At 28.0% G+C, this 19,917-nt stretch overlaps 1 protein-coding gene across 2 annotated transcripts in view; it reads left to right on the top strand.

Annotated features, from left to right (window-relative positions):
- Positions 1–866: 866 nt before the first annotated feature.
- The window catches only part of LOC116774855 (thyrotropin-releasing hormone receptor-like), a 39,240-nt gene continuing 20,189 nt past the window's right edge, over positions 867–19,917 (top strand). For both annotated transcript variants that reach the window (XM_061524099.1, XM_061524098.1), the window contains exon 1: positions 867–1,008. The gene's annotated coding sequence lies outside the window, so the exon portion shown is untranslated. The remainder of the gene's footprint in view (positions 1,009–19,917) is intronic.

Here is a 19,917-nt window from a genome sequence, read left to right as displayed (position 1 = left end):
CTTCAAGTATCAGGAGCTGGTCAATTTAAGTTATTATTAATGTAATATTTTATCAAATAAGCCAGAATTTTAGCCAAACAGTTTGCTGTAGCACTCAACACAGCAAATTAAACGGTTGAATCCATTAAAATTCCATACGTGCTCTGATTTAACTTGAAGTTAGTTTTCGGACAAACGAACTACTTCCTACCAAATACTACAACGGTTACATATTTGTTGATACTACAAAAGTCTTTTATTCAATAACTATTTCAATAAATAATACTGCAAAATCCGGGTCAATAAGCAATGGCTATTGTAAGGAATGGCTAATAGCCGGAGATTTAAGTAATGATAGACTTGACGCACAAATACGTTCAATTAATATCACTCAATCATTCCCATTCCATTCAAGTAAACCGTTTAACTTGAACCCGGTACTTGGTGCTTGATAGCCACTCTGATTTTCCAATTAACAATAAAAACTTTTTCAATCCTGTTGTCTTTATTATATAATCTGTGGTTTAATGCACTGTGCACCAGGTTTTTAATTGATAAATTAAGTGTCAATTGTTTTTTGTATCTGTATTATAATAACATACGTCATTTTCTGTGTACGTGACATCGGCTGCATATATTATACAAACATTTTAAATGATATTGGTTCTAATTAAATAATATAATGAAAGATACTAAAATAAAGTTATTTTAATATTTTTTTGGCCATACACTAATGGATCTGTTTTTTTTTAAATAAGGAATCTTGAACACAGGCTTCTATTACACATTCTTAATTCAAACAAAACTTCCCGCCCTCGAAGCGTGATCGAAATATGAAAATGTTCCATGTGAAATTTTTCAGACAACGATTTCAGTAGTCGCGCTACAAGCGCCGTGTCAACACGTGTCTTGGGTTCGCGTTAAATGTAATCAAAGTTTTCCGCGAAAGTTTCTCGTTATATATGAGTGGATTAAAAATATTGTGTTTAGTGAATGAGCTGTATCCTCGTGGTTTATTGATTAATAAATGTAAGTATTTATTTTAATTTTAGATTTATACTTTTGAATTTCTTATCATTCATTAGCGTCTCATTTTTAAAAAAACCAAAAGGATTATTGCTTGTAAATTTGATTAAAACTTTTTTGACAATATTTTATCATACAGATTATAATGATTTCGTAATTTTTTTCTGTCTTTATATTTTTATTTTCAACAGTAGCGTTATAAAACAAATTATATAATTACAATAATTATTCTCAATTATAAAATTGCTATCAAATATACAATGAGGGAGAAGATAAAAAATATTTACAAAGGAAAATTAATATTCCATTTTCAAAAGTGCACCTATCAGCTCATTTATCTTTTAAATTTGAATATAAAGAAATAACTCAATGTTATAACACAAATAAACCAAATTCGACTCCCACACGGGTCGACACAAGGCTTTTTATGACATTCAATATTTTTAACATGTCTTATATGTTGTAAAATTTGCATATTCTGAGTTATACATTTCTCAGCGATTGTCACGTCTGTACGGGTTTGAATAAAGATATTCCATAAATTATAATTAGGTTTTATATATTGAGAATATCTGATTAAACATTGAATATGTTACATTAAATGTTAGTTAGGTTAATATTACATTTTAAAGATTTAATGTGATGCTAACATTATAAGAAGGATATTTAATGTATACTTATTAATGAATTATATCAATTATATTAATTCCGTCAATATAATTCTCGATGTCAACAAACTTAAGGAGGGCTAACGAATGCACAAAAAAAATTGTTTTATTCTTTTCACTTCTACAATTCTTTTAACTTCTCACTTCATGGCTGTACCAATATTTGTAGAAAATAACGTGTTAATATATAATTAAATTAAATTAAATATATAATAAGGTTCAATTTTGTGTGCTTTTTGAATTTGTAATGAAGAGTTTTTGATAAACAAGTATTTTAATTTGACCGATTCGCTTTATATAAGATACGATATATTCCGATTCGTACATTAGTAGATGTGAAGCTTATAAATAAAACTAATATTATAAATAAAATATTTCTCATAATTTATGTCTATTTATTGTGTTTCATTCAAAATAAATCTAGGAGTAACAGCTATAATCAAAAATCTATATGAACATACGTACTATACATTGATACAAACTTCATTATTTCTCTTTGAGCCTAATTCCGAAGTCCACGCGGACGGAGCCGATAGCAAAGTGTAGTATATAATAACTAAAAATATCTTCCCAGTCAATATATTTGTAAATAAAACGAAACGATCTAAAAACCTAAATCGAATAGCTTTTAGTACATGTATCTACAAAAGTTTTAGCGAAAATTATTTAATAAAAATAGGATTTAAATAAAACTTAACATAGTATTAATAATTATAACTGTTGTAGTAAATCGCAATTAACGAAGGACGAAGTCAGAAAAATTTTCCTTGTGTTATAAGATTATTTCTCGCCGACTATACCCAGCTATAAACAAAATCGCCTCAATAAAACTGACCCTCGTGGATCTTGATTAAAATGGCGAAACAAATGCTGTATAATGCGCCCGAGTGTAAAGACCACTCCAGACCCGATGTGAGATGAACAGAATAGATTTATTTGTTTGGTCGGTTTATATTTAATAAGTATATATAGTGAAACTGATTCTGTGATTGTGTTTTCACGGGTTAATTTATATTGGATAAAATACTATATTTTACTCAAAACAAATGCAGTACAAAAAAACATCTCTCAAAAAATGAGTTGCAATACTCGTGTTGTAAATAAAATCTTCATTTATAATTTCATTTTTGTCGTATATTAATTTTTAACAAAAACTTCAACTAGGCTATACATTATCTCGGATTATACACGGATGTGACGTCATTTTAAAGACATCACGGTGGTCTATCTAGTGGTATATTTAAAATGAATTTAGTGGATTTTATTATAAAATCAAATATTTAATAATATTTTTCTACTAAAATACTTAGGAAACATATTTAAATATGGCGGACTTCTTTATATTGCGACATGGCTATAATAATAAAAGTCAACATTAGGGTTACAATTCTGATACTATTGAATTGTAAGTCATTTAAACTACTCAGGTCCTGATAATTACTGTAAGGAAGTTTCCTCAAAAATCGACAACAAACTTCTTATATGATTGACCAAAAAACAAAATATCTGATTTCCTTGTTACTTCTCTAACTTAGAATTTTTTTGGATAGGTTATATTTTCTATTTGGAAACTTAAAAAAACTAAGATATTGACAAAAAAACATACAGTCTAGCCCACGATAAGTGATTTTTTGAACCATTATTTTGGTGTTATACCAAAGGTGGTGTCGTAGGAATCGTAAGCTAATGTCCATACAATCTTCTGGCATTCTCACAAATCGACTTGACTGACTGACTGACTTGACTTCTTTTAAGACTCCTTGACTCCTTTTAAAATATCTTCAATGAGAAGGTGGTACCACCAAGTCGAACCAGTCCATACACGAGAAAAAATGCTAAATCACATATTAAAAACTTAATTGCAATGACAGTGATATATTTTCATGAGCAGTTGAATTATGATAACTGTGAGGCAATTTATGTATTACGAATACAGAATTATATAAATATACATATATATAAAATATTTAATTTCAATATATAAATATAAATTTGAACATGAAATACAAAAATGACTAATAGTAGGCTCTAGATAAAAGTTGTTTACGGAACGACGTCCATTAGCATATGTTTGTTCAGACATATTTCGTTGACTCATATTTTATTAAAAAAAAAAGCACTAGCGTGTATTACATATATTAAGTTATATGAAATTATTAATTTTTAACAAAATCATCACACAATATAGAAAAACATTAACGTTAAGATTTGAAAAACAAGATAGTGTATAAGATAATCATATTTAGCAAATAATAGTTTCTTAATTTTAGTATTATTCGTATTTCGTTACTTATTGTTACCTGGACTTAAACTGGGATTTATAAAATCGAATTTGGAGTAAGATTGGTCGCATAAAACTATACTCATAGGATACGTTTTTGAACTAATGATGTTTTTAAAACATAACTAAAATTATATGCATAGCATAGCACGCAAAACCTTTTACACTTCAGGAAACTCGCAAACAAAATAGATAAAAAAAAACATCTTCGACAGACAAAACAATTCCATAACAGAAACAGGAACACCACTATTTCTTATAAAGATATTAAATAAAAGAAATAAAGGAGGTAAGAACGACCGTTAAATTGGTACGAGAAAAAAATAATCTTAGAAATAAAGAAAGTAGATTATTGATGATACCGAATAAATATTTCTGGAATCCAGCAAATGTTTTTATAATCACCTATAAATCAAATGTCCAATCTTCGTCTGGATTTAAACGAATCTGTGTATCAGTTTAGCAAGCGATTTTTATGTCTATTCTGAGATAAACTACGAAGACGTTTGGAAACTAGATCGTTAGATTATCATTATTTATTTATTTTGTATACAAGTACTATATTCAAATTTGACGTAAATACGCTTGTAAAAGCTAAAGAGTAAATATGATACAATGATAAAGTGATGTTATTGTTTGTCTGTACACTATAAATGAATAATAAATTTATAAAAGATTATAATAAATTAAAACACAGCTTGTTGTCTAGTCTATAGAGTGTACAATATGATTTGGTTAAAGTTGTGACATAATTAAGTAAGAAGAGTCGTAGTACTAACCTAGTTACAGCATTCACTGCTCGTCTACACCGGATCTTCACTATTCATAGTGATCATATGTTCAATTGATCCAAAAATAACATGCTCTGATCATTTATTTGTATATATAACAATGCTCTCTGTGAAAATTATGACAATTTAAATTATTTTTTAAATTCTATTTCGGAACATACAATACAGATATATATGACATTGCGATTGTATTTCGTAGATTAATGTCAATATAAATTATAGTAATTCAAAATCAAATATCATTTACAGAATTTGTCAGCGTCGTATAATTAGAACTCATCCGATAAGTATTACAATTGAAGACATAGTATAGAAAAAAGAATAAAGAGGTGCTTATAAAAATGGTCATGGTAATGTGGCAAAGGCATAAAATTTCGAACCTTACCTTAAGACCAAAGAGGTCAAAAATTTACTCGTATGATAAATTTTTAATTGACTTTAAAAAAATATAACACACAAGTTCGAAACCTTAGAAATAAAACTATTTATTATTTATTATTTATTACTTACTTATATTTTCTTACGTATAGCTTATATTTGCCTATGTTAATATTAAAGCTGTGAACTGTTCCTCACTAATAATCCAATCTCTCTCAATATATTTTTAAAGAACAACGAAATTTATATTTAAAAAGTTTTAAAATTGCCAATTACATGCCAGTGTCAGAGGGCCTTAATTTGAATATTATATCTGATGAGGCTTGAGTCAATGACCTGTCCTTAAACTTTGCCAAATTATTATTCGTCACGTCCTAGGAAGTGTTACAGAAACCCTTGATCACCCTTTTAGTGACCAAATGTGATAGTTACTTATAGGCTGGCAATATTTAAAGCATAATATCAAAAATGTATTAATCAATAACCTCATTTTCATTTATGCTTTTATAAGGTAATACTTTACGGATGAAGCCCTAGCATTAAAAAAAAATCTTATAATTTTATTTCCAAAAAATTGCATTAATATAGTATGGAATAAAATAGACACATATAAGTCTTTGTCTTTGCGATCACACGCTTTAATGCTGCTTATTTGATACAAGCTTCTGGTCCTTTGAATTAAAAATCTGAGCAGTGAGACTTATTTCATTAAAACAATCTGTTATCCAATCTAATTTATATACATATAATCTTTTTAGATAAAAAGTAAGTTAAAATTATGTTTAAAAATGATCAATGCAATATTTGTATCACATAGTCTTCTCTGAATTGAAATTACAAAAAAAAAAATTCTTTAATAAAATGTTTATCTTCTATATTCTAATAAAATTTTTTGATCAAAATCGATGTGAACTTAATATGTTGTGATAAAATAATACTTCTGGAGGAAGTAAAACGTGTCGCCGTACGAAACTCTCAAAGAGCCATAATCACACAGTTGTAAAACGGAGCGGTCCCGAAGGACTTGAATTTTATTATCAGTAACAATTGTTAGATAATGAAATGATATAAAACGAATACTGAAGGAAATAAACAGTGCATAATTTTAAAGTAACACTTTTTTATGTTTTAGATAAGTTACATATTTTTTTTATTCAAATCTAAATAATATATAATATGAACGTTGTTAGTTGAGATATTAAAGATCAGAAAATAACATCAAATAAAATAACATATCAAAGGAAATAATGAATTAAAATTAAAATAGACTCGCTAGACTATAAAACCATAAATATAACGAAACCGTACTTAAAAGTCTGAAGTCGAATAAAATTGTTTAGTCTTTTTAAGTTGTTATTTTTCTCATAGAATATTTTACATACGACAAACAAAAAAAATGTTATTTCGCGTATCTTTTGGTGAAATAATAATCAAAAAACAACGAAATATTTTTCTACTTTTACGATCATCATTGTTTAAATATTTCTTCTTTAAAATATCGCTTACCAAAAACGAAGCAATGTCGACTATTGTAGACTAATTTTAAAGATATTGCTTATATCTTTAAGTTTCGAAGAGAAATATTTTTGTTAGAACAGAATAGATATCAGGACAGATTTAAAGGACTTATTAGTTACCAATATAAATATGTAGGAGTGTGCAAATAGTTTCTCTTACTCGGTAAGATGTTATCAGGAATCCACTCGTATTTTACAATTCTTTATGTACCTTAGAATGATTTATATAATCTATTGCCTCTAAATAAAGTTTTATTTTTTTTAATCTTGTCACAGATGAGATAATGTCATTATGATAAAAAAGTTTAAACCCAAAATAATTAACTTAAATTTTAACTTATTTCTTACTAAAAGAAAATATAATTCTTTTGGTAAAAATCTTTTGTGAAAGTTATTAATATGATTGCTGTTCTTAATGAAGGAAGAGTATTGTTTTTTTTATTTTAGGGACTGAAAAAAAGTTCTAATTAACTGAAAAAAAAACTGAAAGGCTAACCTCGTGCGATATCCTTTTCTATACAGCCAATATGACATATAATTATTTAATACATCACACCGGATTTGCAGGAATATCATCTTTTTTTTTTTAATTGTTTCCAAAACAGACTTCTGGATACACTAGTCAATACGTCTACAAATAGATGTCAAGTTTCAAAGCATAAAGAAAATTTTCAATTATTTTCGATCTGACAAATGTAAGTTCAGTGCCAACTTTCGGAAGGACTTTTTACACTCGCCTTCAAGTGGATCGTCTATTTATATTAATAGTTGAGAGAGTTTGTTTTGTAGGAATAAATTAAAAAAAATAAATTTATAGTTCACTTTCTAAATAGGAAAAAGAAAATTATTAAATTGTCACGTCAATTTAATTGATTGAAACGGACATTCATCCATGGAGATGACCTCGGCAAGAGAATGTCCGAGCGAGTCGAGGTTTTTCTCTTCGATTGCCCTGTTATGTGGGGTGGTTTGTATCAAAAAATTTCAATAGAGGTGGAAAACTGAACTCATGTCCAAAAAAACGGTTCGGTACCGAAACGCTGAGGACGCTTCACTCAACCGGCACCAAAAGCTTGTTCTTCGAGCAAGGCCAGCAAAAGACGCGAAGTTGCATCTCCCAATATATTTTTTTTGTTAAGGGTAATAAACGAAATAAAAAATGAAGGTCAGTAATAATAATCTAGTTCATTAATACCGAAAGTAAATTAGAATACATTGAAATATACTTTTTATAAGGTGAAAGGTTTTTTACTTTTTATAACTCGCAAACATTTTTCCTCTTGATGTCACTGATGTATGCAAATGTTCACTGAGACATTTTAAACGAATGGTAATGATGGATTTATTTAAATGACTGAGCTGGGAAACTGGGAAAACTAGTTTACATTATACTTAAATTTTTTATTTATACTAGTTCAGCTTTGACTTGAAATAAGAAGATAGCTTTTCAAAGGAAGTTTCAGGATATTGTATAGACTAAAACGAATACGTAGAAACATACTTTTCTTATATCTAATATTATCCTTCGTATCTTTATATCCTTCCTTCAAATCTTTAGTTTTGGATATGCAATTGGTATTATTTTAAACACCATCTGTGATAATAAAATGTATTTAATATATCATAAAATATTTAATGCAATAGTAATTTCACGTTAGTAGGAAGTATCCTTGACGTAATAAAACTGATATTCTACTTTTCCATATTTCGTTATATTTTATTGTACTTAAATTCTCTTTTCTCGACATCTGTCATTGTAAAGAAAATATTTCGTTATCTAATTTCCAGGCATCTATTTGAAAATTTTATATCACACATATTACTCTTTGTTAATGCAAAGTAGAAGTATATAATATAGATAAATATTTAGATAGATTATTTTTTATTCATGTAAATATTATTAAGACCATCGAATATAATAATAAGTATAGAATTTAAGATACCAGCAACGGAAACTAGATCATTTTCAACGTAGAGTAAAATATATATTGTCTAAGTTTGATTTTAAAATAACATCCTTTTGTTCGAACGTTCGGAAAATTGAATTTGAGAGGAATTATTACTTGCACACAAGAACAACGTTTCCGAACATTTTTATATGTTATTACTGAAGAGATTTATTATTAGCTCAAATTATTAATCAAATGGCTTCTCAAATATGAAACCTAAATTACGGTTTATTTTTTGTAAATTTTTAAACTTATTTAAACGCAAAATGATATACCTACATTACATATATAACGTACTTCGAAGGCAGCCCTTGTTGGTTCGTCTCAAATTTTGGTTACGGTAGAGAGAAGAGATTGGACGGTGGAGGTGAGCGTTTGACGCGCGTTAGATAGGGGCTCCTTAAACCTACACCTGATACACCTGGGTCGCAAGTCCCAGGAACTGTTAAAGCTGCTCTCCCTGCAACGATGGACGGTGAATGGAATGGAATGATGAGAAATTTCGTTTCATTTTATATCCGGAATTCCTTTCTCTCTAATGGTATACCGGTATGAGCATAACAGTTTGATTCTCATCTTATTACATTTAAGATACATACTATATAATGGCCGATAAGAAAAATGATAAAAAAGTCATTGATTTTGTCAATAAACATCCTTTAACATAATTTGTAAAATGTCTAAATGTTGTCTTGCTGTTGTTGTGTAAACATAGTCATTGGTTTTAAATTACATTTCAGTCGTTATTATGTTGTTAAATTAGCTTAATATATCAAAAGTAAATTATACAAAAATCATTACAACTTTCTCAATTAAATTCCTTTTGGGATTCTTGGAGGAGCTATGATCATCTTTAATTAATGTAAGTCTCGAACATTTAATTAAAAGTGTTTATTAATATTGCTACTTATCATAAACATATTTTCGTGTACTTAACTTTCAAGTTTTGTCATTTTTCTATCATTTAGGTAGTTTTGAAATATGTTAAGGGTTCATACATTAATTATGAATTGCAGCGTCGATCGTAGACTTAGACATTTAATCAAAATTAAATAACAAGCCAAAATATTATAATGTATTCGTATAAGATCTTTGTTCAAATTATTATAAAATTATATTTAGTTATCACACTTAAAACACCACAGACACACAAGCGAATACATATATATATATATATATATATATATATATATATATAGGAGCTGAAGGTCGAGCTCTATGAGAGAATAATATGTGTAGCAATAGACTCACTACGCCTAATGATGTCAATGAAGATTAAATATCCAGCAACTTAGACGCAGCGAGAAAATGCATGAAATTTCTCATATAATTTGAAATGCCATCATTCTATTAACGGGTTATATAGACCCGAATTTTTTGATATATACTTTTTTTTTTAAATTTAGACCATACTAATTTGAACACTTCAAAATTGGAGACTTAGTTAAATGGAAAATTAAAACAGAAGTATTTAAGATCAATATTCAAGTAGAAGGTAGGTTTTAAATTTTGATTTTAAATACCACGCTATTGATATAATTATGTTAACGTTAAAATTTAAAAAACACGCGATTTTAGGAATACAATGCCATTGATATTATTCACTATTATTACCATAAATACTTTTTCATTAATACGAGATGCCAGCTAATTCTGTTATTTATTGTTTCAATGGTAGGTATAAACAAACAAAGATTACATTTCTTTTAAACAACCATACGTTTCCCTTTATCAAACATTTATGCATTTCCGTCGGAGGAAAACAATTTTTTGTTCGTACATTATTTCACTTAATCCTGACGCTAAATACCAATTTTCTTTGGCCATATTGGTATAATTTTATTTAAATTTAATTAAATTTCACCTCTATACGTGCTTGTTAGGGTTCATTTTTTATTGCACTGTCGTTGGAAACCGGTTATTGGAGTAGAGATAATCGCTGCAACGACTTTGAAGCATTCCGATAAGGAACCAAAGGTGTAACTTTGTAACTTCCTCTGTTGACATATATTTTGACTTGCGTGTTGAATTACACTGTAAATTATATCGTAACCCAATATTATGAAAGTTATTTAAATATTATTACCGTAATGGTCTTTATAGATTATGTTTCAGGTAATATTCTTTAATATAATTTTGATAATACAACAATCCCTATCTATATTTCATTCGTTATTAGTGAAATAGACTCGTAAATAACACTTAATCAGGGTGGATGCAAGGTTGATAACTAGGCAAATACTGCTGAATAAATTTGTAAAGAATACATACTCTTATTTGTATATAATTTATATGAAAACATTAATTAAGTAACCTATACATAATAATAACTTTTTACTTTAAACAAAATCTACTTATTAATTGTCATTTAACAACTATGATGCCACTAAAACTAGTTATTATAGGCTAAAAATTCATTAATTTTAATAATAATGATACTCTTACACTATTTTACTGATATTTACCAAACATAGCTTAGATCGACCAATAAAAACTGGCAAAGAAACGAAAAATCCGGGACAAATTCGGTCTATTTGTTTGAGAGATACTATGCCACAGACAAATACACGGAAATACATACACACACGCACACACACGCACACGTACACACTATACATATATATGTTTGAATCTTGTTAAAATATTTTAATACAAATATTTAGTTATAATTAATATATGTATAATTGCACATATATATATACATACATACATGGGTCTTGCAACCACAAGTCTGTTATAAATAGTATTCAGATTTACCATTCGTAATACCTTTATCAAATTTATTTTTGTCGTAAATATCTTGAATATTTCTTTTGGAATTTGGATTATATAAAAAACCTCCTACATAATTTAACTCTGAAAATCAGATTTTCTTATCATTCGATTAAGTCGCTAAGTCTGTACCTATTTCTATTCCAAACTCCCAGATTTACGTACAGACAGATTTCAATATAACCAAAGGAGTTACAGAGCAGGAGGATTTACTTACTTTATTATTAGATTTTTCAAAGAAAAAAGAAGGTTTTGATATACCGCTCAGAATATATAAGCTTCGTACAAATAATGATAGATGTGATATGACATTGTCATTGTCAAAAGGATTATCGGATTTAAATTTACACCATAACCATATCAAAGCTCACTATAACAAAGCTGTCTTCAATCAATCTTTCATCTAGAAAGTATTACGAATATTTCGTTAATTTATAAAAATTTACTATCAGCAAACGAAAGTCTAACAGATAAAGCCGACAAAGCGTCGCATGTTTATTATCAAAGTTTAATGACCGTAGCATAAATATCTCTAAATGGACCACACAATAAAAATTTTATGTGTTCCTAATCATGGACTATATATATATTATGATCGAAATATTTAAACTGGATGGATAGCGTTTATTGGTGACGCTGAAGGAGTAAATAAAACGAATGTTTTCGGATTAACTACGCCTTTTGTTTTACTATTTTAAGCTACCAGTTGTTGCTAAGTAACAACAACGTCGGAGGTATGTAGTTTAAAATAATAAAATAGCGTTGTAGATTCGAAAACTCGTGGTATTTACTACTGTTCACCTTTATAGAAACATATAATTTAATGATTTTATAAAATAGAAGATACCTTATCACTAACTATGTAAATTAGCTTTTAATGAAACGAAGGCTGTTTTAGTTTACAACAAGTTATTGGTCCACAATGATTGATTACTTATTAAAAACAGTTTTTGAACTGACTTCACTATGAAAAGAAAAATTGATTATGTTCTGTACCCTCCTATGCCATTTATAAATTTCCCAAAGATAATGAGATAATAGCAGATATTTTTATCACTTCGGAAAATAATGCATTATTATACCCAATACCTTTTTCTTTCTTAAATGTAACTATTATTGTTTATTTAACTCTGTTCGTCATAAGCAAACCCTGAACATTTTTCAGATATATAATTTTTTGTTGTATATTTAGTACAACACGAAAAATAAGCTAAACAATTATACAGTTTCTGATGTTAAGCATGATCTACTTTATAACATATATATATATATATAATGCCCTTTGCAATTTTTCTTATACTTTAATCACTGAAATAATCTACGATCATTTGCAAAATTGTACTTAAAAAGTTCTAACTCTACTCTAAATCTTGAGAATCTTTCACACCATTTGAGATTAATTTAATATAATAAATTATAATTATTAGTCATTTAGTTATTGAATGATTGAAATTCACATTAATTCATAAAATTATGTTAAAATACATATTATTTTTTTGCATTATTTCATAGTTTTATCATCCATTCTATCATCGAAGTAAGGAATTCACCACAACCAATGAATATCATTTATTTCTTATAAGGACAGTAACAAGCCAATGTTTGAGTCATGAAAATTGAAATTAAACGTAAGAAATGCTCTAGATTTTACGCTGACAATGATTTTATTATAAACTGACAACTGTGCTCTCAGCATTCCCGAGCAGACTTATTTAACTGTATCAAACGCAACCCAACAGCAAGAGTTGCGACTTTAACTCTTTTAAATATTCCCAAAACAGTTTAAGGAATTTATGCTTTACAAATCTAGTATACCTTATCGTCTATTATATAGGGGTCCTGATTAACGCTTTTGTAAGTAAATTGTCTCATCGTATAGAGGTTTATTTAAAGTAAACGTTTTTACCGACGTTTTGCTATTATAAAATAATTGGTTAATCACCTCTTCAAATACGGGACGATATCCTAATGATGGAATAATCTGAAACGATAGTGTCAAGCTCTTTGTTAGAATAAAATAAAAAGGAACACTTTTACAATATTAAGTCTTTGTAATTATAAAAAATATCTACAAGGCATTGCCTCTATTTTTTTTTTACTTAACCATACCATTCCAAGGATTGGATTGCACCATTTCCTGTTAACATACACTCCAAAGATGTTTATACTTTGCAGTTATACTTATGTATAACAAATAATGGTTTCGCTCGGTTTTCTCTACTTTACAATAGATATGAATATGAGGTAAACTTTAGCAAAGATTTTATTTACTTGGACACATATTATTCACGGCTATTCACAAAAATAAAAACACAGATGTCCACGGCGTAAATTTTTTATGTGAAAAAATTTTGCCCTATGAAAATTATTCTTCAATTAGTTTACTCAGGTGGGTTAAGAAAGAATTCTTGTTTAAAGGTTTAAAATTATTGCTTGTATGCAATAACTTTATACTAGGTATCCGTATAAAATAAAACAAAGCCATGCTGGTTAAAGAATAAGAATGAAGTTCCGACTGTTACAATTCGCATTACGTTATAAGACCTAATCTATTTTGTATCCAATTGACTTTCAGATCGCATTGATGACATACTTTAAAATTTTATAGCACTTGGTTAAACGACGGATGTTCGTTGTTTTAATGGTTAAATTAAAACGTACCTCACGCTACTACAAAGTATGCCATTAAATGGTCAACAAATCCAATTATGAATACTAAGGAGTTTTTGGAATTTAAGAAAAACGATGTGAGCACCTACTGTGTTTCATTAAAACAATTCATTTCAACTCAATCGGTCTTGTCCACGTCAGGTATAGTTATTTCCTTTGGACATAATTTTAACAGGAAAATAGTTGAAGCATGTACATTGATAAGACGTAACGAAAATATAGTTTATTCGTTTGTATATAATATAAAGTAACACTTGCTTTCTATTATGATGCATATGAGGTTAAAAGTTCAAGTGCAGACGTCATAGAGTACAGAGTGGGTGGAAATGTTACATTCTATTTATAGCCACCATTTTAAAATATAATTTTAAATAAATGTCAGCTGACTCTCCAGGACATTCAGTGAATCAGTGTGTAAGATAACAATGTAACATAAATTTTAATAAATTAATAGCAGATAGTTCGAATACTGCTGTAACGTTGTGGTAAGGAGAAATTTAACATTATGTACAGATTACGCGTCCAAAATATATGATTTTAGGAAAATATAAAACCAAACAATAATTGCGAACGTATTTCTGTATAGATATTAGAAGCTAAAGTAAATGAAGCCAATATCGATGGGCAATGAAAAATGGGATCAAACTGTAAACTTATATTAGATATTTCGTTGAAGATTTCTTACACACTTACACTTTATCTGACTTAAGACCTTAGTAAAGGATATTGAAATCAATTCACTATAAAAAAAATCTCCTCGATCAAGTGAAGAAAACAATGAACTATTATTGTAAGGCTCTATCTCAAATAATCATTTCTACTTTCTTTTATTTGAATTTGGAAATAAATTTAGTCGCATTCATTATAAAACAATTGATTTAAAATTTTTGTATAACCTTTGAGTTTGTTTGACAATCTATGAATAGTTGTATGACGTCATTGTAGATCCAACTTGGAAAATGCGTTGGGAATAAATCATATACAAGTTTTCGCTTATTTATGTTCGTTTAAATTAATTTTTAAGATCATATTATGTATAATATGTATATCCAGAAGCAACAACAGTCTCTACGAAGTAACTTAATGACTGCAATCCTAGTTCGTGAAAGAGATACGGGAAAAAATTCCACTAATTCTTCATAGAGACCAGAAACAAGTGACAAACAGACTATTAATTAAAATCTTATCCAACGGATATGTCCACGAGGAATGGCGTTAGACATTTAATATTTAGCTAGATTAGTGAGAACATCAAAGAATTGGAAAACGGCCAAACATAAAAAAAATCATTTTTATGGCCAATGATAAATAGCTAAAGACCTAATGTATTTGATTGTGATCAGGGAAATGCTTGGTGATATATTTCGTATGACTTATAGCACGATGATTTTTTTTTTTGAAAGGTAAGTAGGGATGTTTGCATGAAAACATCGATATCCATCTAGTGATGTCCCTCGCGATTAATATGATATATTACCAGTTTTAATGTTTTTCTCGTGTGCATATTTTATGTGTATGTCGTAACCGAATCGTCGACCTGAAATCAAAACGGATGGGCTCCAAAATATCTATGAGAATATTTATATAAATTGATATCTTGAGATTTGAGACCTGAGAATATTTATATATATTGATATTAGCCTAAACTTTAAAATATACTTTAAGAATTAATTGTTATTAAACCATTATACTAGCAGGTTCGAGGAACTTAATGAAGTTATACGCCAAAATTACCAGAAATCATTTTGGGAAAGAAAACTTAATCAATAATCTTACATTGCTGAACCAACCCACGCGAAACATGAAATGAAAAAACTTTATCAAAATCGGTCTCTGCATTTGAGACCTATGATGCCACAGACATGGATTGTAAATCTGTAGCTTCCTGTTTATGGGTTGAAGGCTAAATATAAAATCATTAATAACAAGCAGGTTATACTGCCGCCAATGTCTACGTCATTTAAATGTTTTTAGATAGAAAAAAATTATAACTAAAATTAAAAAACACTAGCTACACACATATGTATTTTGATGTACATATGTATATATACAACATTGTTATTTGATAAACAAACAACTTGTGCCTGCAATTTTTTGGGGAATTTTTTTTATTATTTATATAAATCATTTATATAAATCATTTATTTATATTTTCAATAAAAGACGATTTATTTAAATAAAAGTACCACGACTTACTTCTTATTACGTCAGATAACTCTAAGTCTCGTTAAAATTGGTTCAGTCATTGCAGAGATTCGAGGGAACAAACAGACAGACTGTGAGACAAAAAATCATACTAAATTACATTTTGAATGTATTTACTGTTAAGAGAGATTACGATTTTATTTATTCGCTTAGATTTGAGGAGTTTAATGTGGCGTTAACTAGTAGGAATGGTAATTCTTGTCTCGGCTTACGTATATAATTATGCTGTTTTGGTGCATTTTTCAAAAATATCCATTTTTATTTCATTTTATTTAAATTCAGAATTAACTGAATATTATTTTTTATTGTAATACATATTCATAACTTAAATATGTTAAAGTAAACTATCTCAAGTTAGAAATTTAAATGCACAATGTTGTATTCGAGCAGAGTTTTAATGTGAATTCTTTGGACTTTGTGTGAAGTGAAATTTGCATTTTGATAGTTGAGGTTTATGCTGCCTTTCACACTAAAATGCTTTACAGTTTGCTCAGAACAATTACGCTCTGCTGTTGTATAAAGAAAGTATTATCGGATAGCAAAAAAAATACGTGTGGAATTCCAGGTCCGATATTGCATTAAATAATTTTCTTCCCATTCTAAAAACAGCCTGGAATGGAATGGAAAGTTTGCTTTAAATAAATCTAAATATTTATGCTCATAAAACAAGATGTATGGGTCGTATGGTTTTTGTTTATAATATATTCGTATAACCGTTGAAATCTGAACGGCTGGTTTTAGCTTAATTGACGTCGGAAACGAGAAGACCTGCAGTAAATTTATACGAGAATTGGATTATTTCCTCTCATATAATTCATCGTCGCGTCATTGTTTCATATTTTACGTAACGTAGCAGCAATAATAAAGATTTTAAAGATTATTAATTAAGAGAATTTTTTTAAATAATTAAAATATATATTTCAAATTAAAAACATATCTTTGCTACAATTGTCTTCAGAAAAATGAAAGAAAATCATTTATAAATTTACGTTTCATTCATACTTTTAGACAAATATGTTAACGCTTTTAGTTTAAGGTGTTTTTCTTTGAAGACATAAGAAACATCCATACATCCATTAATGTTATTTGATTTTCAAATTCATTAAATCATTACCAATAACAAAATGACAAGTTCATAGAATCACACAAAATTTACATCTTCCTAGATCTGTGAACTCTACGAGACGATTCTGAACATTCGTACATCACACTTAATGAGAAATACACACCATCAATCACGATGCCACTTCTAAAACTTTCAAAGCTTGCGACTAAACATTAAATTAAAATGAACTTCAGTTTCTAAACATTCAATATATTAAAGATCATAAAAAATTAGGATACATTTCATCCATATGACACAAAGACAGATGACATTATTAGTTTGGATTAGGAAATGTAATGGCTAATTTAAAACCAAAGTAATTTATGTGACAAGCCGAGTTATTTACTTATCTCATAGAAATGTCAGTGTCTAAATTAGTTGGCTTTGCTGACATTTTAAGGGTCAATTCAGAGTTTTGTTCACTTCAATTTATTTATGTTAGATAGTTAATTAATTTCTATAGCACGATCCTGTAAACTGTTTGATGTGTATTATATCAGAATAATTTAGTTTTAGTGTTATTTAGAGGGAAATTAGACGTTTTATGATATGTACGACTAGTTACATATAGTGCGTATAGCATTTTTTGCTTGACACTAATAATTTTATACTGAATAAGTGTATATATAAATTTGGTTTTCACTAGGTGTTATTAAAAATTAAAAATTTAAAAATTTCTTATTATCAGGCTGGATTATTACGTAATTCTTAAGGCATTTTTCATTATCACTAACTAACCTCAATAGCTCCCTTTAAATCGTTTTTTAAAAAGTAAGCCTTTAATATTTAAATGTATATATACATATAGCAGTATAGAATGGAAAGCTATTTCAGTATGAACAAACAGTCGTTTCAATGTTATGAATATCTACTCACAATCTTAAGGATATGACCGTAATAAAGGTGCCAGGTGATGAGTTGGCAGCTAATGTATTACAGTTTTCGAATTCTCGTACGGAATATTTGCATCGCATTTTAAATACTAACCAATATTATATTTTATTTTTTTCTGACAATTCCTTTTTTAATAAATCTTTAGGTTTAATTCAAGGCTTTTGTTTATATATGGACTTCATAAATGAATTTTTTTTTTTTTTAATTATATTGTCGGTCAACAAACTTGTCAGAATGTGTTTGTCAAAAGATGAGTTATTTTTTTTTAATAATACACATAACAAGATCTGCCGGAGAACTATTTTTATTTCCTTTTATTCTTTGTTTGTGACCAGTATTTAAAGCCTATTGGAAAAAAAATACACAGATTTCACGTTTATATATCACGTTTGTTGTAATGTGTTAATTTTTTTTAACATTTTCTCGATATTTTTTCAGATAGCTTAAATCTGTCAACGGTTAATAATAGATTTATCTTGGCATTAATTGTGATTGACGCCTAATTTAACTTTTCACGAAAATATAATAGGATTTTATAAAAAATTTGACAAAAGTTGTTAAGATTTATGGTTGATGTGAATAAAATGTTTTTGAGATAAATCTCGTTTCACCAAAAATAACTCTTCTATATATAGATATATATATATATATATATATTATGAGGACAAAACCTAAGCAATTAACGATTACAGGAAGATATTTTAAGTGTCATTAGGCTCTTAGTTTTCTATAAAGCAAGCAGCAATTTAACACTCGCATAATAAAAGCTGTTTTTAGCCTTTTCTTCAAATAAATAGAATTCTAAAAAGGTTTTATTCATTCGAACATGACGTATAAAAGTGTCGTAGCTTTTTAAAAAGTTCAGTCTCTGTTCAAATTAAATCCTTAGAACCCGTCTGCTGAAATTAAAAGAGTCTGAGAAACTTTTTTATAATACACATATTAAAAGCGCTTTCTTCCTTTTCCTCTATTAAGGCTTATTAACTAACATACCTACAAAATCAATTGATATGCTAATTGTATATATGGTTTATTATAGGTGTCTACCTTACTCTATGTTAATTTCGTTTTAATCTGCTAGTTTTTAAGTTAATTCAAGCATCTTATTAATTTAAAAAAAAAAACACTTTTTTTTTTAAATACGTTCAAAACAAGCCATACAAATCAAATTTAGTGTGAATTCCAGTGTAGTATATAACATAAGAAGCACATCTGACTAAGACGTATAATTGAGATTTAACTTTTAATTGGAATTCTTTTGCTTTTTTATTTTAAATTGCGATTTAAGTGTTCTTGGTCCACGTCTTCTAACCTATAAATACTTGTTAGTGCTAAGACATTTAAAATTAAAAGTTTTAACAAGGGATCTTTTACAACAATTTTATAGTATTTTTTTTAGAGTAAACATATTGCGGCGTTTTTTATATTCTTTTTATATACTTTAAAAGTTTTATGTATTTTAGTTTAGTCTTAGTTATCAGGAATGAGGATAAGATTGTTGTCGATTTGAATAAGTCTCGCAGCGTAATAAAAAAAATTTATTTATACGCGTCGATTAATATTGAAGTAATAAGTAGCATATTTTATAAAGAGTTCAGTGCATAAGTGTATGTCCAATCTTAATTTAAAAGAAACAGCAATCAAATGTGTAATTTTTTATAAAGCTATGTGTGCTAAATGTG

The sequence above is a fragment of the Danaus plexippus genome, chromosome 23 (assembly GCF_018135715.1).
Source record: "Danaus plexippus chromosome 23, MEX_DaPlex, whole genome shotgun sequence".
NCBI classification, from domain to species: Eukaryota; Metazoa; Arthropoda; class Insecta; order Lepidoptera; family Nymphalidae; genus Danaus; species Danaus plexippus.
Note: the sequence above shows the minus strand (reverse complement) of the source record. Positions and strands in the feature narration are given on the sequence as shown.